Here is a 19,040-nt window from a genome sequence, read left to right as displayed (position 1 = left end):
GTTTTGTGCCAGTGTTCCCAGCACAAGATGGAAGCCTCATTAAGAGCAGACATCATGTATTTTGCTTCTTTTGTGCCCCACACTCCTACCTCCTGGCCATATCAGACTCTACAATGCAGACTGAATAACCAATTGACTACAAAGTCAGGACTCAAAACACTATTCTGAAGAAATTAAGACTGGCCAGTGATTTAAAGTTCAATAAAATAAAATAACATTTGTTATTCTTTCTTATCTTCTTACTGATTTCTTTGGAGGTATTTTATTCTCTATGCATTAGAGAATAAAATGCTTAACTTAGTAAAAGATACTATAACTGATACTAATCTTTGCCAAATTTTGATGATTTATTTCTCATTTGTATAACTGATGCCCAGGAATACATCTATATGTTAAGGTTATATTACCAAAGGTTATATTCAAAATAGTAAAGGAAGGAGAATGTAACTTTTCAGGGATCTGAGAAGCTCATGTAAGATGTTCTTTCAAAGGTAAGTAATATAGAAGGTTAGAGTGAGAGACCATGAAGAGTGTATAATCCAGCCTCAGCCTAGAAAGAATCTAGAGCCCAGAGACCATGAGACTTTTGTCTGGTCTCACAGTTAAGAAGTGGAGCCATGACTGGAAGTCAGCAACCTTGTCTTTTATCTCAGCCTCTATCCTGAACCATAAAATTTCTAAAGTACAAGAAAATGGCTCCACACTTGTTTATTGTACCAGATGGCTTAAGTCATTTAAGATAGGTGGTCCAGAGTTATAGTTGTTTATCATGGCCATTAACTAAACAATGAAAAAGAAAGTAAAAAAGACATTGGAGGATAATATACTGATTAATAAAGGTTTGATACATTTATGAAGTTAGAATTAATAAATATTTATCTATCATGTTCATGACATACAGTTATTTCCCACGGAGACCACTGAATGAATGAACAATAGTACATATTTACAGAGCACTCACCATATGCCAGTCTCTGTTCTAAATGCTTTATATTCATTTACATATTAAATCTTCACGACAATCTGCTATTTCACCATCTTCATTTTACAGATGAAGAAATTGAGGCATAGAGAACTTCACTAAGATCAGACAACTAATAAGTAGAGCTCTACTAATCTGATCATCTGGATCCATAGGCTGCACAAACTACTATCTACTTCTCATTTTAAGGAACATAAACACAGGAAAAAGCGAAAGGCAGTGCAGATCTGAAGAACAATTAAAGAAGACTATAATGTTCGCAAGGCAGTACACAAGAGCTGAGTGAATGATAAATCAGAGATCTTTGGGTACAAGTGGCAGAAGCTAAATTAAAAATAGCTTAAGTTATTTCAAAAGATATTTATTTGCTGTCCATATTAGTTGTTATGTGCTGAATTGTGTCCTCCTAAATTTCATATGTTGAAGTCCGAACAGCCAGTACCTCAGAATGTGACTATATCTGGAGATAGAGCCTTTAAAGAGGTAATTAAGGTAAAATGAAATCTTTAGGGTGGCCCTAATCCTATCTGACTGGTGTCCATGTAAGAAGAGGAGATTAAGACACAGACAACACAGAAGGAGCACATGGAAGACTCAGGGAAAAGAGGCCATCTACAAACCAAGACCATGAGGTTTAAGCTACCCAATCTGTGGTACTTTGTTGCGGCCATCCTAGAAAATTAATACAGAAGGATACTGGGTAGTTTACAGAATTGAAAGAAGAGTCTATTCAAAGGATCTATTCAAAGCCAATTACCTCAAGGACTAGAGCAAGGACCTTCACACATCCAAGATAAACACACACACACACACACACACACACACACACACACACACACACACACACAATCTCTCTGTCTGTCTGTCTGTCTCTCTTTCATCTGTGTTTGACTTCATTCTTTTCCATTTCAGATGTGTTTTCTCTGTGTGGAGGGCAAACATGGCTTTCGACTCTGCTTTTCTCTCTCAGCTTCAGAATATAAATGCCAAGGATGGACTCAATTGACCCACGTGCAACCTTACACCAGTCAGTTAATTTTCCTTGTGCAGTAAGGCATCTCTGCCACTCTTGCTTGGCCTGTGTCCCTGAGTCTGGAGCTTCTTCTATTTCACTTTCTCCAAAGTGTAAACCTGGTTTCTCCTAGAGTAGAACAAAGTAATTATTTGAGTGCTGAGAAAAGCAGAAGGAACCTGGGGATCTGACTGCTCCTTCAGAGGACTTTCCATAAACCTCCAGTTTACATCCTTGCCTCTCACCCTCTCTTTCAGAAGAATCTGAGCCTCCACTCCAGGGCTTTTCTGGAGTGCTATGCCATAAACTGGCTTCTTTCTTAACAGTTCCCCATCTGTAGATATTCCAGTTTCAGTTTTCTCAGCTCTGCTGAGTTAGTCTTCACTCATCTAGCCCCTGTTCCAAAAATAAGTTGACACTGACTCTTCACTCATACCCTCTGTCCTTGTGGACTTGGCCTTTTTGGCTTCTTTGCTGTCATTTTTTGTGGTGTTTTGGAAAGGATCAAAGAAAAGTGCATGTTTTTAAAATGCAATGTTTAACCAGAAATCTATTCTGGGGATTATCAAATAATCCTCTGTAAATGTGCCACAGAGGCTGCCTTCTGGCTTGGCAGTGGTGGTAGTTGGTGCAGGGGCTGAGAGAAAAGAAGTAGAAAAGAAGTGTGGAAGGCTCTGGCCCCCACCCCTATATCAAGCAGGAAATCTGTGATTTTTTAAGAAAAAAAAATATAGGGTTTCTAAGATTTCGTTTCAACAAAAAAGCTTTAACTAAAAATAGAAAACATCAAAAACACTGCATAACACCAGACTGTCTCCTGCATATTTTTTAAAGTTGTAATCATAGCGTACATACAGTTTTGTACTCTGCTTTTTATTTATTTATTTAACATCAGATTGCATTATAAACGCGTTTCCATAGTAGCTTTTCCATAATCAGTTTCTTAATCCACTACCTGGCACCTGACAGACACTTAATAAATAGTGGTTGAAAGAATTATAATATTTAATAGCTGCTGTTTCTAATTTTCTTATTATTATAGTAATAACTTTTGTTGAATTCATACATTCATTCACCCAACACATTGGTTGAATACCTACCATGTGCCACACACTGGTAGGTTGTGCTGGGAATATGGCAATGAATAAAATAGACATAGTCCTTTCCACACAGAGCTTACAGCTTACACCAACAGGGAATCTGTCAGCCTAGTTGACATTCACAATGCAGAAGTGTAGAAGCTATGAGAAACAAAAGGGGCTATGAGAGCACAAAGTAGGGGCACCTAACCTAGACTTGAAAGTCTGGGAAGGCTCCCTGGATGAAGAAACCATGGAAAATTGCAAAAAATAAACAGTAAAGGGCTAATGCAGAAAGGAAGAAAAATGCAACAGGTGCAAGGGCTTAGCACAGAGGTGACTATGGCACATTCCAGGACCTGGAGGAGGCTCAGGATGACTTGAGGGCAGAGTGCAGATGGGTTAGAATTCAGGGATGAGCTGAAGAGCAGGCAGGATCCAGGGAATAAAAGGTCTTACTGATTGCACACTTGACCTATATCCTGAGGGCAGTGGGAACCATTAAACAATCTTGGGATAAAACCAACTTGCCATTTCAGGGCCTGTGAGCTGTGATGAGTCTGCAACTCATCCCTAAAAGAAATGTAATTGCCATTGCAGGGTTTAAGTAAGGAGATAATACTTGTACTTCAAAACAAACAAATAAATGAACAAACAAACAAGCAAAAACAGTCTGATTACAATGTGAAGAATAGGTGGAGAGAGATTGGGGTCAAAATAATGGCAGGCTAGGGAAAAGCAGGGTTTGTCTCCTCCCATGACCACATTAAAATTACAACCAAATTATAACACAGTCAACTTGGAGAACCACCTGAAATCTAGCTGATCATATCATATATATCTGAGGTATAAAGAAAAAGCCACATTGAGACCAGTAGGAGGGGTGGAGCAAAAAGGTCCTGGCCCCGTACCCATGCATGGTGGTTGAGCACTGGGAGAGAGAGCATGACTGCAGAGGTCCCCATGAAGAAGTGAGGAGCCCTACCCATCACAGGGGCTCTCCAGCTCAGGGATCCAATCCCAGGAAGAGGAGTTCCCACAAAATTTGACTATAAAAATCAGTGGGTATTCTGGTCTTCTGGGTGAGATGGAAAGAATGTGAAAACTCAGATGTCCCACTTAAAAGGCCTGGGCACAGACTCATTTGCTTGCAGACACTTGCCCTGGTCAGCATCCTGGGACAAGCAAGAAACATATGAGGGAAAGACTGAGTTGTGTAGCACGTGGAACATTTTCCAGGATAGACCACATGTTAGGCCACTAAAAAAGCCTAAATAAATTTAAGAAGATTGAAATCTATCAAAAGTTTTCTCCAACCAAAATGGTATGAAACTAGAAATCAACTACAAGAAAAAAGAAAATATGCAAACACATGGAGGTTAAATAACATGCTACTAAACAATTAATAGAGTAACAATGAGATCAAGGAAGAAATCAAAAGATACCTTGAGACAAATGAAAATGAAAACACAACTCAAAATCTATGAGACACAATGAACGCAGTCTTAAGAGGAAAAACCATAGCAATACAGTGCCACCTCAAGAAACATGAAAAATCTCAAATAAACAATCTAATTTTACACTTAAAAGAACTAGAAAAAGAACAGAAAATAAAATCCAAAGTGAGTAGAAGGAAAGAAATAAGAAAAATCAGAGCAGAAATAAACGAAATAGTCTAAAAATACAATGCAAAAGATTAAGGAAACCAAGAGCTGGTTCTTTGAAAGGATAAACAAAATTTATAAAATTTTAACCAGACTCATCAAGAAAAAATATAGAGAGGACCCAAAGAAATAAAATCAGAAATAAAAGAGAAGTAACAACATATGCCACAGAAATACAAAGGGTTATAAGAAAATACCACAAGCAATTATACGCTAACAAATTGGATAATCTGGAAGAAATAGATATATTCCTAGAAACATATAATCTCCCAAGAAACAGAAAATCTGAACCGACTGATTCCCACAAAAGATATCGAATCAGTAATCAAAAAACTCAGAAAAACAACAGTACTGGACCAAATGGCTTTTTAGGTGAATTTTACCAAACATTAACAGAAGAATTAACACCTATTCTTCTCAAACTATTCCAAAAAATTCAAGAGGAGAAAGGCTCCCTAGTTCTTTTTTATGAGGATACCATTACCTTGATTCCAAAATCAGACAAAGCCATTACAAGAAAATAAAATTGTAGCTGATATTCCTTATGAACATTGATGCAAAATCCTCAACAAAATATTAATAAACCAAATTCAGCAATATATTTAAAAGATCATACACCACGATCAAGTTGGATTTATTCCTGGGATGCAAGTTTGGTATGTTATCTGCAAATCAACTAATGTGATATGCTGCATTAACAAACTGAAAGATAAAAATAAAATTATCACATCGAGAGATACAGAAAAAGCATTAGACGAAGCATCCATTTATGATAAAAGCTCTCAGCAAAGTAGGAACAGAGGTAATATACCTCAACATAATAAAGGCCATATATGATAAGCCTACAGCTAACATCATATTCAATGGGAAAGGCTAAAAGCATTTTCTTTAAGATCAGGAACAAGACAAGGATGCCCATTTTCACCACTTCTGTTTAACGTGGTATTGGAAATCTTAGCTACAGTAATCAGACAAGAAAGAGAAATTAAAGGCATCCAAATTGGAAAGAAAGAAGTAAAACTGTCATTATTTGCAGATTACATGATAGTATATATAGTGAACCCTAAAGATTCCACCCAAAAAATTCTTAGAACTGATTAATAAATTCAGTAAAGTAGCAGGATACAAAATTAATATATTTAGAAGTCAGTTGCATTTTTATACACCAATGACAAACTTTCAGAAAGAGAAATTAAGAAAACAATCCCATTTACAATTGCATCAAAAACAATAAAATACCAAGGAATCAAATTAACCAAGGAAGTAAAGGACTTGTTCTCAGAAAATTATGTCACTGAAGAAAGAAATTGAAGAAGATACAAATAAATGGAAGCATATACCATGCTCACAGGTCGGAAGAATCAACATCATTAAAATGTCCATACTACCCAAAGCAATCTATAGATTCAATGCAACCCCTATCAAAATATCATTTTTTTTTGAAAGAGAGAACATTTTTCAGAGAACTAGAACAAATAATCCAAAATTTTATATGGAACCATAAAATATCCTGAATAGCCAAGCAATTTTGAGAAAGAAGAACAAAGTTGGAGGTATCACACTACCTGATATCAAACTACAAGGCTACATTAATCAAAACAGCATGGTAATGGCATAAAAACAGATACATAGATCAATGGAACAGAATAGAGAGCCCAGAAATAAATCAATGTCTACATGCTCATTTAATATATGACAAAAGAGGTGAGGACATACAATGGGGTAAAGACAGTCTCTTCAATAAATTGTGTTGGGAAAACTGGACAGACACATACAAAAAAAATGAAACTGGACCACCTTCTTGCACCATACACAAAAATAAACTCAAAATGGATTAAACACTTAAATGTAAGACCTAAAAGCATAAAACTTTTAGGATAAAACATAGGCAGTAAACTCTCTGACATTGGTCTTAGTAATATTTTTTTGTGTATGTCTCCTCAAGCAAGGGAAGAAAAAAGAAAAAATAAACAAGTGGAACTACATCAAACTAAAAAGATTTTGCACAGCAAAGGCAACCATTGACAAAATGAAAATACAATCTACTAAATGGGAGAATATATTCACCAATGATACATCTGATAAGAAGTTAATATCCAAACTATATAAGAAACCCATACAACTTAACACCAAAAATATAAGTAATCTGATTTAATAATGGGCAGAGGACCTGAATAGACATTTTCCCAAAGAGGACATACATATAGCCAATAGACATATAAACCAATGCTCAAGATCACTAATCAGGGAAATGCAAATTAAAACCACATTGAGATATCACTTTACACCTGTCAGAATGGCTATCATCAATAAATCAAAAAATAACCATGTCTGCGAGGATGTGGAGAAAAGGGAACCCTCATATGCTGTTGGTGGAATTGAAAATTGGTACATCCACTATGGAAAACAGTCTGGGGTTTCCTCAAAAAAATAAAAATGGATCTACTTTTGACCCAGCAATTGTACTTCTAGGTATTTATGTAAATAAAACCAAAACACTAATTCAAAAAGATATATGCACCCATACGTTCAGGCAGTGCCATTATTCACAATAGCCAAGATATGGAAGCAACCCAAATGCCTAACAACAGATGATTGGATAAAGAAGTTATAGTTCACATATACAATGGAATATTACTCAGCCATAAAAAATGAAATCCTATCATTTGCAAGGACATGGATATACCTAGAGGTTATTATGCTGAGTGAAATAAGTCAGGCAGAGAAAGATAAATACCATATGATTTCACTTATATGCAGAATCTAAGGAACAGAAAGAACAAACTAATTGAAAACAGAATAACAAATATAGAGGATAATCTGGTGATGGTCAGAGGGGAGGGGGGATAGACGGGTTGAGAAAAATTGGTGAAATGTTAAAGAGGAACATATTAGTAGTTGAAAGACTGTCGTGGGGATGGGGAGCATAGGGAAAATAGTCAGTAGTAATGTAATGGCTATGTGTAGAGCCACAAGGATGATACAGTAATTGGGGGGGATCATTTCATAAACTATAAAAATGTCTAACCAATGTATTGTATAACTGAAACTTATAATAAAAGAAATTTAAAAAGAGAAAATCTTGCTAACAGCAAAAAAAAAACGTAATACATAGCACAGATGCCATTTATGGAGCATTCATTCCAAGCCAGGCACAATGCCAAGTGCTTTACGTGATATACTTTATTTAATTATCTTTACAACTTTTTACAATTTTATGGCATATCCCCATTTTACAGATGGGTAAATAAGGAAACTTCTTAACTCCTCTGCTGTATATAATAAGACATTATCTGAACTGTGTCAGTGTAAGCAGATATTGTCCCTCCCACCCTCACCTTTCCTCCTTGTTCTTATATACTCAATATTCTCAGAGCTTGATGGTTCTTGGGGAGAGATGAAGAGCATGGAGAGTAAGGTAAATTTACAGAGGAGCCAAAGGGAGAAAGTAGACCCATTTTGTGCTTCAGAAGTACATAATGTGGCCCTGACCAACAGGCAAACGGGAAGAAAGAACAAGAGAGATCGAAGGGAATTCACCTTGCAGGAAGAAGACCAAACTAATGGCTGAGGGGCCATTAGTTTATGGGGGGAGCATTGCTGTTGGTCATTGAAGCCTTGACAGCTGGCATGGCCCAAGAAGGTTGCTGGGGTGGAGGGTACATAGGAAGGACTGTAAAGCTGGGGCAGAGCTCCTGTGAGAGTTCCATTTTTGCACATCAAGGCTGAACAAAGAATTAGTGACAGCACCTATGATGAAAAATGGCATATTCCTGAACTTTCAGGGTTTCAATGTAGGGAATCAAAGACTTTTGCAACAGTTAACAAGACTTTTTGGAGCAACCAGGTGTCATTTCACCTCAAACAGCTCCAGAAAAAGGGCCAACCTATAGAGAGGACTGTTGAGGTAAATGAATAATACATTCCATCTTCCCTAAGTCGTTTCCCTGGAAACAAACTCTGAGATAGAGACTTGTGTGCAAGTGGTTTACTGAGGGCTATAGTCAGTAACAACATCTACAAAGAAGTGAGGAAAGCAAGACTATAGAGAGAGAGGTTAAACTGCAGTGAAAATGCAACAGAGGCCTAGATGATTCCATCCTCAATGGGAACTGGGATGACCCTTCAGAATATTTCCAATATTCTTTTAACTCCCACATAGACCGGCCACTGCATGCAGTCCTTAGGGAAGGATGTAACCTTGTCTTGTAGGAAATTCCTAGATGGATGCTGGCTAGGAATCATTGGCAGCTGACATCCCAGCAGCTGGAAGAATGATGTCTAGGTCCTAAACAAGACATCAGGGAGGCCCACCATGGCATCCACTGCACATCCATCAATTAAGAAAATATTTATTAACTGTTGTAAGTCAGGCATTGGAAACACATCAGTGATCAAGACAGACAAATATCTAGCTTCCAGGTAGAATTACATTTACTAAAACTTTCTTTGTCTCAATGACCTCATCTATTAGCTATGGATAATAATCGTTCCTAACTCATAGAATTGCTATAAGAGTAAAGGAGATAGCATATGTAAAGCCTTTAAAACTCTGCCTGGCACATAGCAAGTTCGCAATTAGTATTAAATGTTGTTATTATTTATAATTTCCACTCTACAGTGTTTAAGGAATGCCTGGAAGACTGGTAGGGCAATCAACTCCATTGCTACAATCCTTTCTAGGCATGGATTTGCATGAGGAGAGGAGATCTAATGGAGAATGAGTTGAGACACTGGGTCTGATCTAAGAGCAATAATAAGCTATCCCTGAAGGAGAGGCATGGTTCTCAGTAGTTTACCAAGTAGATTGAAGGCCAGTCCAGCCCCCAGGGACTCTTAGAGCATGAAGACTGCAACAAAGAGTAAGTAATAACACACAGGGCTGTTTGAGTACAATTCCTGTGGCCAAATAAGCATAACCCCTCTCACGATATCATGCCTGCCCAGACAGAAGCTCTGGGAGAGCAGCTGAGGGATACTCATCAGGCAATCAACTCAAGCTCAAGTATGTCTCTCCACTTTGGTACTCCTCAACTATCTGCTCCCCTACCTCGTTATACATAAGCTCTGGACTGGGACTTGAATAGGGCACTATATCCAGGAATCTCCCTTGGCTCCATGGCTTCATTCCCTTGGCTTTACACTCACAAATAGTTGCGCTCCAGCCCCAGTCCCTGGCTTACTGTTGGCTGGGCACATATCACCTGACCCCCATCTGTCAGGTAAGAGGGACTGGATGGCAGAAACGAAAGTGCAGGGTACTCTCCTCACATGATATCCCTGTTGGAGAAGTGGGAAGAGACATTATTTCTTTTAAAGGCTTGGTCCTTTTAGCAACCTAGGCAGTGTCTCTGTGACATCTGAAGGGATTGGAGACTGCAGCAGTAACATTGTGCTTTGGCCCTGGGAGCCACAGAAACATCACAGGGGGATGCCACGGCAAAGGGGAAGAGGTTATATGTCTTGAGTGCTATCCAAAACAACTGTTACATAAGTACACATCAGAATCCTCGCCAAAGTGTCTAGGGACTCCTAGAATAATTTGGAAGGAAGCTGAGGGGTTGGAGTTCCTACATAACAAGTAGGGATAAAGAAAGAGGAATTCTAGTTTGTATGATCTTGTGACCCTATTTGTCCCTCCCATCTGCCACTACTATCACCCTAGTTTGGCCTGAGGTATTAAGAGTTACATATGGATAATTGACATCTGTTGTTTTGTCACTCAGCCTCCATTCCCTCTACTAGTAACCATAGCACAATTTCCCTCAGAGGGATCACCAACTTTTTTTCTCTCAATTCATAAAATGATGGTAGGGTATGGGCATGTGACTCAGTCTAGGCAATCAGATAGAATATGGCTTTTTTTTTTTTTTTAATCATAATGATTGGTTTGGGTATGGGCACATGATCCCAAGAGAGTCAATATAACTCAATGAGGTTTTTGCTCGGAATCCTAGGAAAAGGATAATTACTTCTTTCTAATAGACTTGAATGAGGTCTGCTGCTGCTGGAAGCATCTTGTGACCACAAAGGACAGTAATCTTTGGAAATTGAGCCAACATTGAGGAGAACAGAGGTGAGAGAGAGTGGTTGGGTTCCAGTGATATCATTGGAGCCCAGCTCTATCTTCAGATTTTTCAGTTATAAGAGCAAACATATTTTGGTTTTGCTTAAGGCCATTTGCATTGTTTTTCTCTGCTACTTGTAATCAAGAAAATCAATACAAAGGCAATCTATAAAATAAACAGCACAAGATTGGGAACACAAAAAGCATCCAATTTTATTCCAATTCCCCTTCTCTCCCTTTATTTAATCATCATTACAACTGTGAGATGTAAGTAGGGATGATGGTTTTACTGGTGATAAAATTATATCCTTGATATGCAGAATGACTTGCCCAAGGTCTTCTATATAATAGATGTTAGAACTTGGAGTTGGGAAATAAAAAATGTCTGCAAGATCAGTACACCCAAACATGATAGTTAATCAGACCTATTTACTAATATTATCTTGAGGATAGTTTTGGAAAATTATTTGATATTTCAAACATTTTCTGTTTACATCTGCTAATGTCATTTTATTCTATTATTGGTCATATTTATAATTTCATGCAGCATCTCATTAATGGAGAGATTAATGTGAGAAATAAATGAAATCGATCAATAAGAATTTACTAAATATTAGAAACTATTCCATCACACGCACCCCATCTCATTTCCTCAGCTTTTGTGCCCCTGGCTTTCCAGAGCTGCTCCCTGAGTTCCCCACCTAAGAGCAGGGTTTGGCAATAGTTGCCACAAAAATCAGTGCCAGGTATAGGTTGCATTTAAACAGCCCTGACTTTTCTATTCCCAAGCATGAGTCACTGTTCCAGTGTGGAAGTCCCAGTTTTGAATGATACCCAGGGACATTCAAATAGACAGACAGTGGCTAACTAACTGACTGACAGACAGACAGATTGGTTTTTTTCCATTGTCCATCCCAAATTCTCTACGACTATACTCTGTCCATCTGCTGAGATATAAATATCTCTTTTTGGAAAATTTATATCAGATTCTCACTCTGTTCATTCATTCATACATGCAACAAATACTAATCATGCACCTACTATATGTCAGACACTAGGTTAGACTCTAAGAATACAAAGGCCACAGATAGACAGCTCTTGACTTCAACAGCTTTACAGCCTCATAGAGAGAAGGTCACACCCATAAGAATAAGAATTATAAGTAATTTAGGTGCTGTGATAGAAGTGTGTATAGAGTACAAAGGGAAAAATAAAGGGGAGTCAGTTCTACTGAGACAGGGAAGCCAAGAAAAACTCATAAATGATTGGTGCTTAAAGTGAGTCTTGAAAGAGAAGGTGTTTGCCAGTAGATAGGTGTGGGGTAGGGTGAGGTAACTCTAGGCAGAAGATGCAGGAGGACCTTGCCACTTCAGTTGCGTGTGACAGAAAATGGGCCCCCAGCCAGTTGAAGCAAAAAAAGGAATTTATTGGGGAACTGAGTGAAAAAAATAAAAAAATCCAAGGATAGACTTGTCAGTCATGGTTGGATTCAAGGCCTAGCACTGTCTTTGGCACTTGATTTTTCTCCATCTCTCACCTGATTTCCTCTGAGATGGCTCCAGTAGTACCAAGATGGTGATGGCAGATCCAACCCTAAATCTTTTCAAGTTTCAGCTTCAGAGGAAAAATTCTATTCTTCTCAGAAATGTTTCATTCTCCAAAAATGTCTCATGGCATCCTATCGGCTTTGGGAAGGGAGCAGTCATATGCTCATCCTTGAAAACAACTATGGCCAGGGGAGTGTGAAGCTCTGAGTAACTGTGCCTGAGTCATTGCTCTCCCCAGAGAGCCAGGGTGGTTCTGTCCTCACCAGGACAACTTGGACCAAGAGTCCAGAAGGACAATCCAGGCACTATTATCACAAGAAAGGGGCACTGACAACAAACATCCATTTGGCACTAGGCCTGCTGACCGCTGCTGCTCCATGTCACTCTGACCAGGAATCTGTAGCCAAGCAGTTCAATACCACAGAGCTCCCAGCAACTAGTACGAAGTTGGATTCTCCAAAAGGACAGATTTCTGGTCATCTCACCTGTGAGCTATCTTTTCTGGAGTCCACACTTTGAGAAAGGTTTTCTCCTCATTTCCATCCCCCCTGGAGAGCCCCAGCCTCTGCGGGGAACCAGAGAGCAGTTGGAGAGCTTAAACTCAGTGGAGGCCCGGCTGACCCATCAGACAGTACGTAGTCCTTCTCCTCACCTGATCCATCACTAACTCCTCCTCGCCCCATACCTATGTCTGCTAAAGCCAGGCCACAGGTAGGGCCACCTCAGGGTTCCATTTTTAATGACACCTTATTGCAATACCAAGTTATTAGGAGGACCTAGAGGCCTCCTCTCCCAAAAGCCGAACTTCAAGTTTGTGCAGTGGCCTCGTTCCTGTATTTTAGAACATATTTCTACCTGCTCATTGCATGTTATCTTCAAAGCTAAGAAATATTCTCATTCAAGGTACAGTTTCATCTTTTTCTGGAACTTTCTGACATATACACTTCCCTATAGCCTCATCCCCATTACTCTTCTAATACAGATAAGGGGGGAAATTTTATATACATACACACATACATATATGTATGTACATATGTATATATACACTGTATAGATAGATCTGTATTTTTAAAATTATCTTTATTAAGATATAAATTGCATACAATGAAATGCATCCACTTTAAGTGTACAGTTCAAAGGGTTTGACAAAAGCAAACACCCATGCAACCACCACTACAATTAAGATAGAGAAGATTTCCACCACCCCAAAAAGTTCTCTTTTGCCCCTTTAGAGTCATTGCTCACCTACTACCCAATTCCATTTCTGGCCCCAGACAGCCATTAATATGCTTTTTATATCTCCAGATTAGCTTTACCTGCTGTAAAGTTTCATATAAATTGGATCATATAGTAATACTCTTATAGGTCTGGCTTCTTTCGCTCAGCATAATGTTTTTGAGATTCGTCCATGTTCAGCAGTTTGCTCCTTTTGGTTTCTGAGTAGTTTTTCCATTGTATACCACAGTTCACCTATTCTCTTATTGATGAACACCTGGACTAGTTGAGCTTTGAGCTATTGCGAGTAAAGCTACAATAAACATTCATGTATAAGTCTTTGTGTGGACATACATTCTTATATCTTTTGGAAAATAATTAGGGGTGAGATTACTGAGACAAAAGTATATGTTTAACTTTATTTAAAAAACTAAGCAAATGGATATTTAGTAGAAGAATAGAGCTCTCACATATGTCAATGCTCCAGGCCTTGGTTTCCTCATTAGTAAACTGGGAGTAATATCTACCTGATTCTTGCCACCATTGCAACTATCAGAATGAATAATACATGTGACACATCATAAACTACTAAATTGTGCAGTATGGAAAAAGGGCCATAAGGATTCCAAGAGAAGGAAGAGAAATAAGTGTTGAAGGAGTCAGAGAGGGCTGAATAGAGAAGGAGCTCATCCTCAGATGCTCAATTAAATCTGCCTAATATGTGGATGGTTGGTTGGATGGATGTGTAGATTGATGGATAGATGACATAGCCTCAAGGAATAGATAATATTTAAAGATCATAAGGAGAATATTAGATTTATTTTATTTGTATATATGTTTTTAAAAATCACATTGACATAAATAACATTCCTAACCACTTTGTGATATGTACTGTCTTGTTTAGGTGCTCAACTGAGGCAAAAGCAACAACTAACCAGTGTGGTCCTACAAGAAAGATGATGCTCTTGTCAAAAAAAAAATGGTCATTTTGTCTCTTCTTTCAAATGTTATGCTATATCAAGCTCCAGACTTTCCGAGTACCATTTCCATATTCTACTAAAAGCTACAAATAAGCAAGGCAAGGTATATAAAATAAAAAGGAAGAAATTCATAGGTTTATCAAAGAATTTTTACTCTTATGTGATAAAAGTCTGAGATAATATTAAAGTTTCTCTTTCCTAAAATTTTCTAGTTACCCTCACTGACTGAGGCAACCTTATGCATTTCTCTGGGTCAGGGAGGAGAAGTGGCCGTGAAAACCCCTTTGCCGATACTGAAGGCCATGGAAGATGTCAGAAACCAGAAGTCAAGCTCTTTCTCACTTTAGAGTCTTTGTGCTTACTGTTACCTTCGCCTAAAGTTCTTGTTTTCCTTTCTCAAGGCTGGTTTTCTTATTATTCGGTTTTCAGTTTAACCCTACCACAGGGGGGACCCCTTGCTCACCCAGGCTCCTATCACAACACTCTGTTTCAATTCCCTGCAGAGTTTCTATCACTGTATATTTTTCATGTATTTATTGTTTGCTTTCTTATTGTCCATCTTCCCCACTGGAACATGTGTTCCACAGGAGCAAAGACTTAGTCTTATTTACCATCATATCCTCAATTCCTAGTTCCTGGTATGTAGGAGGAGTTCAGTAAATATTTGGTGAATGAATGAATGAGCTCACCCCTCGGAGAAGTGGAAGAGAAAGGAACTGATGATCACTGAATTGCTGGTATAATTCCCCAAAATAAACTAAAAACCTGGGAGTGACTGAGTTTAGAGTCAATAGGCAAGATGAAGATTTTTGCCATCAAGGGCTTAAGAGATGTTTTAATTTCAGCTACAGGGGGATAAAGAAAGTTCCCTTTTTGTGGTATCTAAATCTATCACTGCACAATCGATAAAATGCATGAATGTTTTCACTCATGTAAAGATTACTTAATTCAAAATGAGGTCTGATTTGATGGGCAAGATTTTATTAATGATTTAAGCAATAGGACCAGTGTCTCTAATTGTTGTATATGACATTTGACCCAACTAAATACAAAAATATTTCTGATTTTTAAAAAATATTGATAAATTTTTACATAATATAAAAAATTTCTAAATCTGTCTTTAGAAACACCACAGATGTCTTTAGAAAGAAGCCATTGAATTTTTAAAAACTCCTCTAAAAATATAATTAAGCTGTTTTATTAATTTTCAAATATATTTGTCATTTTTTATAAAAAACTATTTTATCTTTAGTTGGGTAAATAAAATACAGAATGAAGATAATATAATTTTGTTTAATTAAAAAAAAAAAAACGTGAACTTAATCTAATCAGAAAGCTCATTTCCAAGAGGAAGAGTATAAATCTCCAGTTGGTTGCTATTTTGAAATTCTGCCTTATCTAAGGTCTATCTTTTCCTTTTGGCTTTAAACACCACAGGTGAGAGCAACAGGCTAACCCTGTTGAGAATGTTTAGGAGCATAATTCTTTTTCTCACCAGACAACAGAATAAACAAAGGAAAGGAAGGAAGGATGAGGAAGGAAGGAAAGCTAGAAGGGGAGTTCTCACAGCAGAGACGTTATAAGCAGAAAGTCGAATTAGTTATTAGCAAAAGTCAAATATACAACTTATTTAATCATTTGCAAATGAGAGCTGTTTGGCTATCCTGTATACCAGGCCAACTTAGTTTAAAATCTAATCAGTCATCTGGATCAGCAGCATCTAATAGCTTTGGCTATTGGGTACTGGAAATATGACTAGTTCAATTGAGGAACTGAATTTTTAAACTTTATTTTATTTTAATTAATACAAATTTAGTTTAAATTTAAGTAGTCACTTGTGGTTAGAGGCTGTCATATTGGGCAGCATAGATCTAGATAATTAGCTAAATTATACTGTGTATTAATTTACTGTTTCTTAGACAACATTAAAGTAATCATACCTATGTTTCAAAATTAATTAATATAAAGGAGCTATTAGCATTTTGGATAAGTGAAAATCCAACCTCAAAAAAAAGTAGAAAAGAAGCAACAATTAGAGAGGATATGATCACATCCTTGGCTACTCATTGTGTCTAATGTTCTCATATTTCCTTTTCTGAAGGTCAAGGTTTTTGTAGAGATTTTCAGAAAAAGTTTAACCATCAATCTTTATCTGAAGTACTACCCACCTGGTCGCTTACTGATTCGGTTGTTTATTTTACCCTGAAGAATTCAGCTGACTGCTAATTTTGGTATTTCAAAATTTTCTTGGTTGTGATAATTTTGAAGGTGGAGAGTTATTTTTCTGGTATGTTGGTCAAAATACTTTGGGCTGCCTAAATTTTCAGACCCACTAGAGCTATCTGATGAGAGGGTAATCTGGAAAAGTGTCCAATCGAAGTACAGTTGGGTCATAATTGTTCTGCACATAATCACATGGTTTTATGGTTTTTCTTTTTAAATTCATTTCTCTTGCTTGGTCTTTCTTTTCCTCTGCTACAAATCTATTATTGCCATTAGTGATGTGTTTTTGATTTTATTTTAAGAGAAGGGGAAATGCAATCCAAAAATGTCCTAGATTTGTAGGCCCATTCCTAGATTGCAACATGAGCCAATCTGGAAAAGGTAGGTGATGCAAGATGCCTGCTGTGTATGTAATTCTATACCTGACTGCTGGTAGGTGTCCATTGTGGAACAAGAGTGAGAAAAAGAATTTGAAGCCTTAGGGGCCTTAAGAAATGCATCATTTCAGCTTTCTTTTTCACAATGGGTTTGCTGCCAGAACACAAGCGTCATGAAAACCAATGCTATATCTAAGCCAAAATGGGAAAGGAAAAGACTCACATCAACATTGTTGTCATTGGACACATAGATTCCAGCAGGTCTACCACAACTGGTCGTCTGATGATGTGGTGGGATTGACAAAAGAACCATAGAAAAATTTGAGAAGGAGGCTGCTGAGATGGGGAAGGGCTCCTTCAACTAAGCCTGGGTCTTGGATAAATTAAAAGCTGAACATGAGTGTGGTATCACCACTGATATCTCCCTTTGGAAATTCGAGACCAGCAAGTATTATGTGACCATCATTGATGCCCTAGGACCCGGAGACTTTATCAAAAACATGATTACAGGCACATCACAGGATAACTGTGCTGTCCTGATTGTTGCTGCTGGTGTCAGTGAATTTGAAGCAGGTATCTCCAAGAATGGTCAGACCTGTGAACAATCCCTTCTGGTTCATACACTGGATGTGAAAGAGCTAATTGTTGGTTAACAAGATAGATTCCACTAAGCAGCCTTACAGCCAGAAGAGATATGAGGAAATCGTTGAGGAAGTCAGCACCTACATTAAGAAAATTGGCTACAACCCTGACACAGTAGCATTTGTGCCAACTTCTGGATGGAATGGTGACAACATGCTGGAGCCAAGTGCTAATATGCCTTGGTTCAAGGGATGGAAAGTCACCTGTAAAGATGGCAAGTGGAACCACACTGCTTGAAGCTCTGGATTGTATCCTGCTACCAACCCATCCAACTGACAAGCCTTTGCATCTGCCACTCCAGGATGTCCACAAAATTGGTACTGTCCCTTTGCTTCAGTCAATGTTACAACTGAAGTAAAGTCTGTTGAAATGCCCCATGAAGCTTTGAGTGAAGCTCTTCCTGGGGACAATGTGGGCTTCAATGTCAAGAATGTGTCTGTCAAAGATGTTCGTCATGCTGATGCGTCTGGCGACAGCAAAAATGACCCACCAGTGGAAACAGCTGGCTTTACAGCTCAGGTGATTACCCTGAACCACCCAGGCCAAATCAGTGCCGAATATGCACCCGTGCTGGATTGTCATACAGCTCACATAGCTTGCAAGTTTGCTGAACTGAAGGAGATGGATCGTCATTCTGGGAAAAAGCTAGAAGATGGCCCAAAGTTTTTGAAATATGGTGATGCTGCCATTGTTAATATGGTTCTTGGCAAGCCCATGTGTGTTGAGAGCTTCTCTGGCTATCCTCCTCTGGGCCATTTTGCTGTTCGTAACATGAGACAGACAGTTGCTGTGGGTGTCTTCGAAGCAGTGGACAAGAAGGCAGCTGGAGCTGGCTAGGTCATGAAGTCTGCTCAGAAAGCTCAGAAGGCTGAATGAATATTATCCCCAACACCTGCCACCCCAGCCTTAATCAGTGGTGAAAGAACGGTCTCAGAACTGTTTGTCTCCATTGGCCATTTAAGTTTAATAGTAAAAGACTGGTTCATGGTCACAATGCATCGTAAAATCTTCAGAAGGAGAGGAAAATGTTTTGTGGACCATTTGGTTTTATGTGTGTGTGGCAGTTTTTAAGTTATTAGTTTTTAAAATTAGTACTTTTTAATGGAAACAACTTGACCAAAAATCTGTCACAGCATTTTGAAACTCCTTTAAAACAAAGTTTAATGAGAAAAAAAAAACCTGCATCATTTCAAACAGTCCTTTATATACACTACGAATAAAGTAGGACTTCCAGTACTTTGCCCATCAAACA

The 19,040-nt window shown here is 38.1% G+C and overlaps 1 pseudogene; it reads left to right on the top strand.

Moving 5' to 3' along the window:
• The first annotated feature begins 17,348 nt into the window (after nt 1-17,348).
• On the top strand, nt 17,349-18,664 carry LOC102890509 (annotated as a pseudogene).
• Nucleotides 18,665-19,040: the final 376 nt, after the last annotated feature.

This window comes from Pteropus alecto, unplaced genomic scaffold, assembly GCF_000325575.1.
Source record: "Pteropus alecto unplaced genomic scaffold, ASM32557v1 scaffold75, whole genome shotgun sequence".
In the NCBI taxonomy this organism is placed as follows: Eukaryota; Metazoa; Chordata; class Mammalia; order Chiroptera; family Pteropodidae; genus Pteropus; species Pteropus alecto.
Note: the sequence above shows the minus strand (reverse complement) of the source record. Positions and strands in the feature narration are given on the sequence as shown.